The sequence below is a fragment of the Aotus nancymaae genome, unplaced genomic scaffold (genome assembly GCF_030222135.1).
Source record: "Aotus nancymaae isolate 86718 unplaced genomic scaffold, 86718_ANA_hifiasm-v0.15.2.pri h1tg000046l, whole genome shotgun sequence".
NCBI classification, from domain to species: domain Eukaryota; kingdom Metazoa; phylum Chordata; class Mammalia; order Primates; family Aotidae; genus Aotus; species Aotus nancymaae.
The window spans coordinates 6,840,961-6,848,517 of NW_026988460.1; the positions used below are offsets into that span (position 1 = coordinate 6,840,961).

General features: G+C 39.5%; 1 pseudogene; it reads right to left on the reverse strand.

Annotated features, from left to right (window-relative positions):
- Positions 1-232: 232 nt before the first annotated feature.
- LOC105732170 (26S proteasome non-ATPase regulatory subunit 12-like) lies at positions 233-1,591 on the reverse strand (annotated as a pseudogene).
- Positions 1,592-7,557: the final 5,966 nt, after the last annotated feature.

Consider the following 7,557-nt stretch of genomic DNA (forward strand, 5'->3'; position numbering starts at 1 on the left):
AGCTATTCTCCAGCCTCAGACTCCTGAGTAGCTGAGATTGTAGGGGTGAACCACCACATCTGACTAATTTTTGTATTTTTAGTAAAGACAGGGTTTCACCATATTGGCCAGGCTGATCTCGAACTGACCTCAGGTGATCTACCCTCCTTGGCTTCCCAAAGTGCTGAGATTACAGGCGTGAGCCACCATGCCTGGCCTTTTAACTCTTTTCTAAAAGTATTAAGTAAGACTCTTATTGTAGATTATGCATCACTTCCTCTTTGGCTATGAGATGTGTAGTTTTGTTAACCAGAGACATTAATGAGTTCAGTTTCTGAGACCAGTCACTTAACAAATTTTTTGACTCCTTGGGTCTTTGGAAGTTGATAATTGCTGCTAATCTGTCTACTTTATAGCAAAGATGGTCTTGGTAACTACTAGATTTGAGAGAAAGGCTTCGGACTCATCCACAGATCCAGAAGCTGTGCCATCCTTTTCATTGTTAACCGAGTATAATACTTGGCCATTATTCTAATGCTGTGTTCAACAACTCTGTTCTTCAAGTCTTTCCACCTTTTTTGCCTTCCTCTGTAGAACCAAAAACATCAGCTGCAGGACTCCCAAGGGAACCCTTTCTTAATTCCATTGCATCGTCCCCAACAAGTGTGGAACAATGCATCAACTCCATTGTGGTAAAAAGCTTTAAAAGATCCTTGTATGTAGGAATTTCTTCTAACTTCTTGTTACCCTTATTCAGTGAACCAAATCTGACCGTTCATTGTCAGAAGGAGCCAGGATAACATATAGTACAACAACTCTTCAGAGCCTGCTGCCATTTTTCACTTTCTGCCTGTATACAGGGAGTATCATATATTGCTCTGTAGTGCTTACAAATAGACAAATCATGTTGATCCAACTGAATCATTAAATTATAGTACTTCAACTTTAGTTTCTCTGTATTTTCTTTCTGGAAAAATTTGGTGTTAATTTTCTTGCTGATGATTTGTGTTTGAATTGTAATCCTTTACAGCTAGGCAGAGCCTCATTTGCTCCAAAATAAATTCCGCTTGCTCTTTCTTTTTCATTGACCCATAGGTTTCCACCTGTAGCTCCTGTAAAATGGAGCCTGCCTCTTTCACATCACCATTTTGTTCTTTTATAGTTGCTAATGTTTTAGTCAGTCGAGCACTTTCAATTTCAACATAAATCTTGCCTTCGGTAACCATTTGTAGAGCATCAGTGAGTTGAAGTTTAATAGGAAGGTCTGTGATTTCCTCAACATAAGTACAGCACTGCTGAACCATTTTGGCAACAGCTTGTTTTAACTGACTCAGCCTTTTGGACAAAAGCATCATATTTTCATTAAGTAAATCCCATTCTTTAGCCTCATAGCACATCTTCACTACTGCAACTAAGATACGGGATGCAGATACCATATTGGAAGCAGTACGAGTCTGCTTCTCCAAAGAGAGAAGGGTTTCAATGACTTCTTGAAGTCTTCCTTCTTCGGCCAGCTTCTCACACGCAGGTAGGCGCTGATCCACGTGGCACTGTAGTCCACCTCCATCTTGATCATGTGCCCGTCAGCCCACTCCAAGTTGCCATCCACCATGAATGTCCCTTGATGTCCCCTGCTTGGGCCACCACTCCTCACCCACCCCAGAAGCCACCCCCACCCCTGTTCTGCAAATGTCTTATAATAACAAAATATTCCTAATACTTCCTTCCCATCCCTTGTATTATTACTATCATTCCTTCCACTTATACATAAGCTTTAATCATCAAATACATTGTTACTATTTTGAGCAAACTTTTTGTTATATCAATTAAGAATTTTTAAAAATAGGCATTTTATTTTATCTTCACTATTCTTTCTCTTCTGTATTAAACACATGCTCTGAATGAAGAGATCCCCTAAAGAGGCTTTGTGTGAGCAACATGGCTGTTTATTCACTGGGGTGCGGGCAGGCTGAGTCCAAAAAGAGAGTCAGTGGAGGGTGGTGGGATAGGAGTTGGTTTTATAGGTTTGGAGTAGGCAGTGGAAAGTTACAGAAGTTATAGTTTAGGGTGGTTTTTGCAAGCTGGGAGGGGGTCTTAAGGTCTGGAGTCACAAGGAAGACCAAGGTTGGTTACAAAGTCCAAGTGTCTCATCATTTGAGGCGGGAATAAGGAACAATAGAGAATGTCTCAAAGTTAATTAGGCGCCTCAGGGCTTGACCATTTCTTCTTTGGTGGTTTTCCAGTTACTTCAGCCTTTCTAGTTTCAGCAGACCATCCAAAGGTATACGTGCGGTCACAAGGGTCACCATGGCTCAACTTAGGATATGGCCTATGGTGCAGCCAGTTAGCCTAAAAGACCTTACATTATGCTCTTCCTTTCTTTATGTAGATCAAAGGTTTGGACCTACATCATTTTCCTTCTCTCTGAAGAATTTCTTTTCACAATTCCTGCAAAGCAATTATACTGGCAACAAATTCCCTCAATTTTTGTTTGTCTAAGAAACTCTTTATTTCTCCTTCACTTCTGAAGGATAATTTCTCAGAATACAGAATTCTAGGCTGGTGTTTTCTTTCTTCAGTACTTCACGTATTTCACTTACTCTCTTCTTGCTTGCATGATTTCTGAGGAGGAGTCAGATGTAATTCTCATCTTTATTCCTTTATAGTTAAGATTTTTTTTTTCTGACTTCTTTCAAGATTTTTTTCTTTATCTTTGATTTTATGCAGTTTAAATATGATATGCCTAGGTATAGTCCCTTTTTTTCTTTTTCACACTTATATTGCTTGGTTTTCCAAGCTTCTTGGATCTGTGGCTTAGCGTCTGCTATGGTCTGAATATGGTTTGTTTGTCCCTGCCAAAATTCATGTTGAAATTTAATCTTCGATGTGGTGGCATGGGGAGATGGGACCTAGTGGGAGGTGTTTGGGTCAAGGGGGCAGATCCTTCATGAATTGATTGGTGCTGTTCTTGGGGTAGTGAGTCAGTGCTCACTCTGGTGAGACTAAATTCATTTTTGAGAAAATGGCTTTGTTCCCTCAAAAGTGGGTTATTATAAAGCTAGAATGCCCCTTGGGTTTTCTCTCTGAATGTGTCTACTTCCCCTTTTACTTTCTCCGCCATGTGATGATACAGCGCAAAGGCCTTTGCCAGAAACCACACACTTTTAACTTCCTGGCTTACAGAATATTAAGCTAAACAGGCTGAGCCCAGTGGCTCAAACCTATAATCCCAGCACTTTGGGAGGCTGAGGGGCAGGTGGCTCACCTGAGGTCAGAGTTCAAGACCAGCCTGGGCAACATGGTGAAACTCAGTCTCTATTTTTTTATTTTTTTAGACAGAGTTTCGCTCTTGTTGCCCAGGCTGGAGTGCAATGGCACAATCATGGCTCACTGCCACCTCCGCTTCCTGGGTTCAAGTGATTCTCATGCCTCAGCCTCCTGAGTAAGCTAGGATTGCAAGCATGTAACATTATACCAGCTAATTTTGTATTTTTAGTAGAGATGGGGTTTTCCATGTTGGTCAGGCTGGTCTCAAACTCCTGACCTCAGGTAATCCACCCACCTCGGCCTCCCAAAGTGCTGGGATTACAGGCATGAGCAACTGTGCCCAGCTCCTAGTCTCTATTAAAAATACAAAAATTAGGCAGGCATGGAGGCATGCTCCTGTAATCCCAGCTACTCAGGAGACTGAGACAATAATCACTTGAACCAAGCAGGCAGAGGTCACAGTGAGCCAAGATCATGCCACTGCACTCCATCCTGGGCAACAATGTAAAACTCTGTCTCAAAAAAAAAAAAAAAAAAAAAAAGTTGAGCTAAGTAAATCTCTTTTTTAAAATAAATTATCCAGCCTCAGTCTGTTGTATCAGCACAAAATAAACTCAGACAATGTCTCACATTAACTTGAAGAACTTCTCAGTCATTGTACATATAACTTTGTAGTTGTCCCACACTTCTTGGATATTCTGTTCCATTTCTTTTTCTGCCTGGTGCCTCCCTTTTGCTCTCTTGCTTCCTCTCTGGCCATGTGATCTCTGCACATGGCTGGCTTACCTTAACTTTTCACCATGAGTGGAAGAAGCTTGATGCCCTCACCAGAAGCAAATGTTGGTGTCATGCTGCTTCTATAGCCTGCAGAACTGTAAGCTAACTAAACCTCTTTTTTCAAAAATAGGCCAGGAGCAGTGGCTCGTACCGTTAATCCCAGCACTTTGGGAGGCCAAGACGGGTGAATCACTTGAGGTCAGAGGTTTGAGACCAGCCTGGCCAACATGGTGAAACTCTGTCTCTACTAAAAAATACAAAACTTAGCTGGATGTTGTGGTAGGTGCCTGTAATCCCAGCTACTTGGGAGGCTAAGGCAGAAGAATCTTTTGAACCCAGGAGGTAGAGGTTGTGGTGAGCCGAGATTATGCCACTGCACTCCAGCCTGGGCAACAGAGTAAGACTCCCTCTCAAAAAGGTAAAAATAAAAATAAAAAATAAATTATTCAGCTAGGTTTCTCTTTATAGCAACAGTAAATGGACTATGACAAAGCCCTTAGATTGTAAATCATAGTTGTTTTAAGTTTCCAGTCTGATCAATTCTCAAAAGAAGATATACAAATGGGCAACAAGCATTTGTAAAAATGTTCAACATCACTAATTATCAGGGAAATGCAAATCAAAACCACAATGTGATACCACCTCACTCCTACAAGAATGGCCATAAAAAAAAATTTAAAAATAGTAGACGTTGGCATGGATGTGGTTAAAAGGGAACACTTTTACACTGTTGGTGGGAACATAAACTCAGACAATGACTATGGAAAACAGTGTGGAGATTCCTTAAAGAAATAAAAGTAGCTCTACTGTTTGATCTAGCAATCCCACTGCTAGTTATCTACCCAGAGGAAAAGAAGTCATTGTACAAAAAAGATACTTGTACATGCATGTTTATAGCAGCATAATTTGCAATTACAAAAATATGGAACCAGCCCAAATGCTCATCAATCAATGAGTGGATAAAGAAAATGTGGTACATGTATACCCTGGAATACTACTCAGCCATGCAAAGGAGTGAAATAATGGCATTCTTGGCAACATGGATGGGACTGGAGACTATTATTCTAAGGGAAGTAACTCAAGGATGGAAAACGAAACATTGTATGTTCTCACTCATATTTGGGAGCTAAGCTATGAGGATGCAAATGCATAAGAATGATACATTGGGCCTTGAGAACTTGGGGGAAAAAGTGGGGAATAAAAGACTGCACATTGGGTACAGTGTACACTGCTCAGGTGATGGGTGCCCAAAATCTCAGAAATCACCACTAAAGAACTTATTCATGTAACCAAACACCAACTGTTCCCCAAAAACCTATTGAAATTTTAAAAAGTAAAACAAAATCTATTTACCAACAAATTAAATAAATAAATATTCTGTCTGATAATTGCAACATCTGTGGCATATCCGAGTCTAGTTGAGTGTTTGCATTGCCTCTTCAAACTGTCTTTTTAGCCTTCTAGTATGCCATGTAATTTTTTGTTACATGCTGTACACGATCTAACGATCTAACGGAGAAAACAAACTATGGTAAATAGGCTTTTAGTGATGTGGCCGTAGGGTGTGGGGGAGGGGAAGCATTCTATAGTCCTATGTTGCTGTCTTTTAGTGAGCCTATGCCCCTTGGCTGGAAACTTCACAAATGCTTCCCAGTCCCCTCTCCCTGGGTGGGACAGGATGGTTAAAGGGAGCTGAATTGGGCATTTCCCTTCCCCAGTTCAGTTAGGCTCTGATAAACCCCAATAGGTTAGACTCTAATGAAAAATAATTCCTCTTGAGGGCAGGCCTTGTTAAGAAGGCCTGATGTATTTCAAAATGATTACTTTTTCCTCCCCTTGCCAGAGCAGGAGGGGATTTTCCTCTAGTTTTCACTGTGAGAACCTGGCAGAGGTACACTCACAAGAGTGTGGGCCTCGTAAGACTGAGCACCCCCAACGACCAGGGTTCTTAACTTTCTGACTTATCCACACTGAGCCTTCAGCAATTTGCAAATTATAGTTTAGGTTTTCCTACCCCAGCACTGGTTCCTGAGAGGTTTCCACTCGGGTTAAGTTGCACTTAATTCTCTGTGTTTCCCTGGCTTTTCAAATTCTGAGACAATGGTTTGCTCTGTGACCTTACTTCTCTGATGGACCTAAAAAGAGTTGTTAATTGCAGTTTGTGCAACTTTTCACTTGTTGTTAGGACAGAATAATGAGGTACAAACTCTTCATATGCCAGACTGAAAACCAGAAGTCCTATCTACTTTTTTTTTTTTTTAGCTGAGCAAATTAGCTAACTCTTCTGTAACTCTTCTGTGTCTTAAACTCCTTATCGATAAAATGACATACTAGTATCTACCCCTAAGATTAAATGAGTTAACACAGGTAAAAAGTTCTTAGAATGGAACTAGCATTTAGTAAGACATAATGAATGTTAATGATGACTACTACTATTAGTAAGACATAATGAATGTTAATGATGACTACTACTATTAGTACATTTATAACTTCAAAAATAGGAATATATGTATATATATATACACACACACAAATATAATAAATATTTTATAATATCAATCTATATTTCTTCTTAATCGCTGCTTTATTACATCAATGTTTGCTGGATAGAGCTTCAGATTGGGCCAGGTTAGGATGAATGGTTAACAACTAATAACTGGTATTGAATGCTTTATGGTAACCATTAATTTCACATAAAATTGCTGCACTTGATTCTCACAAAAAATATATAAATGCTATTGTTATCCTCCTTTGATACATGAAGAAATGAAGCTTAGAAAGAGAAAGTAACTTGCCCAGAAGTGTGCAGCTAGTAAGGAACGGAGCTAATATTTGACCCTAAGAAATTTTACCACAGAACATGAGCTCATGCTTTTCTGCCTTCTAATTTATTATTTTTTAAAAGCTGTATAATATTTCACAATGGTATAGATGGTCAGCTGATTTTCAACAGATACTATTAAAATTACTAAGAGAAAGATGGTCTTTTCAAAAAATGGATTATTAAATATCCATAGAAAAGCATAAATCCTGTCCTCTACCTTTATACCTTACACATAAAAATAATCCATGATGAGTTGTAGATCTACTTGTGAAAAATCAAATAATGTAGAATCTAGAACTGTGCTTTCCACCACAGCAGCCACTAGCCCCATGTTACTATTTAAATTAAATGAAATTAAAAAAGCATTTCCTTAGTTGTGGTAGCTACATTTCAAGTGCTCAACAGCCACATGGGGTTAGTGACTACCATATTGGATGGGACAGATATCGAACATTGCCATTATCACAGAAACTTCTATCTTTTATTTATTATTTTTATTTTTGTAGACATAAGGTCTCACTTTGTTGCCCAGGCTAGTCTTGAACATCTGGCCTAGAGTGATTCTCCCACCTCCTCTTCCAAAGTACTAGGATTACAGGTGTGAACCACCATGCTCAACCCAGATAGCTCTATTGTAAAAGAAGAAAAAAGAATTTCTTGAGACCAAGAGGTAGGCAAAAATTTCTTAGACAAAACACCAAACCCAGTAG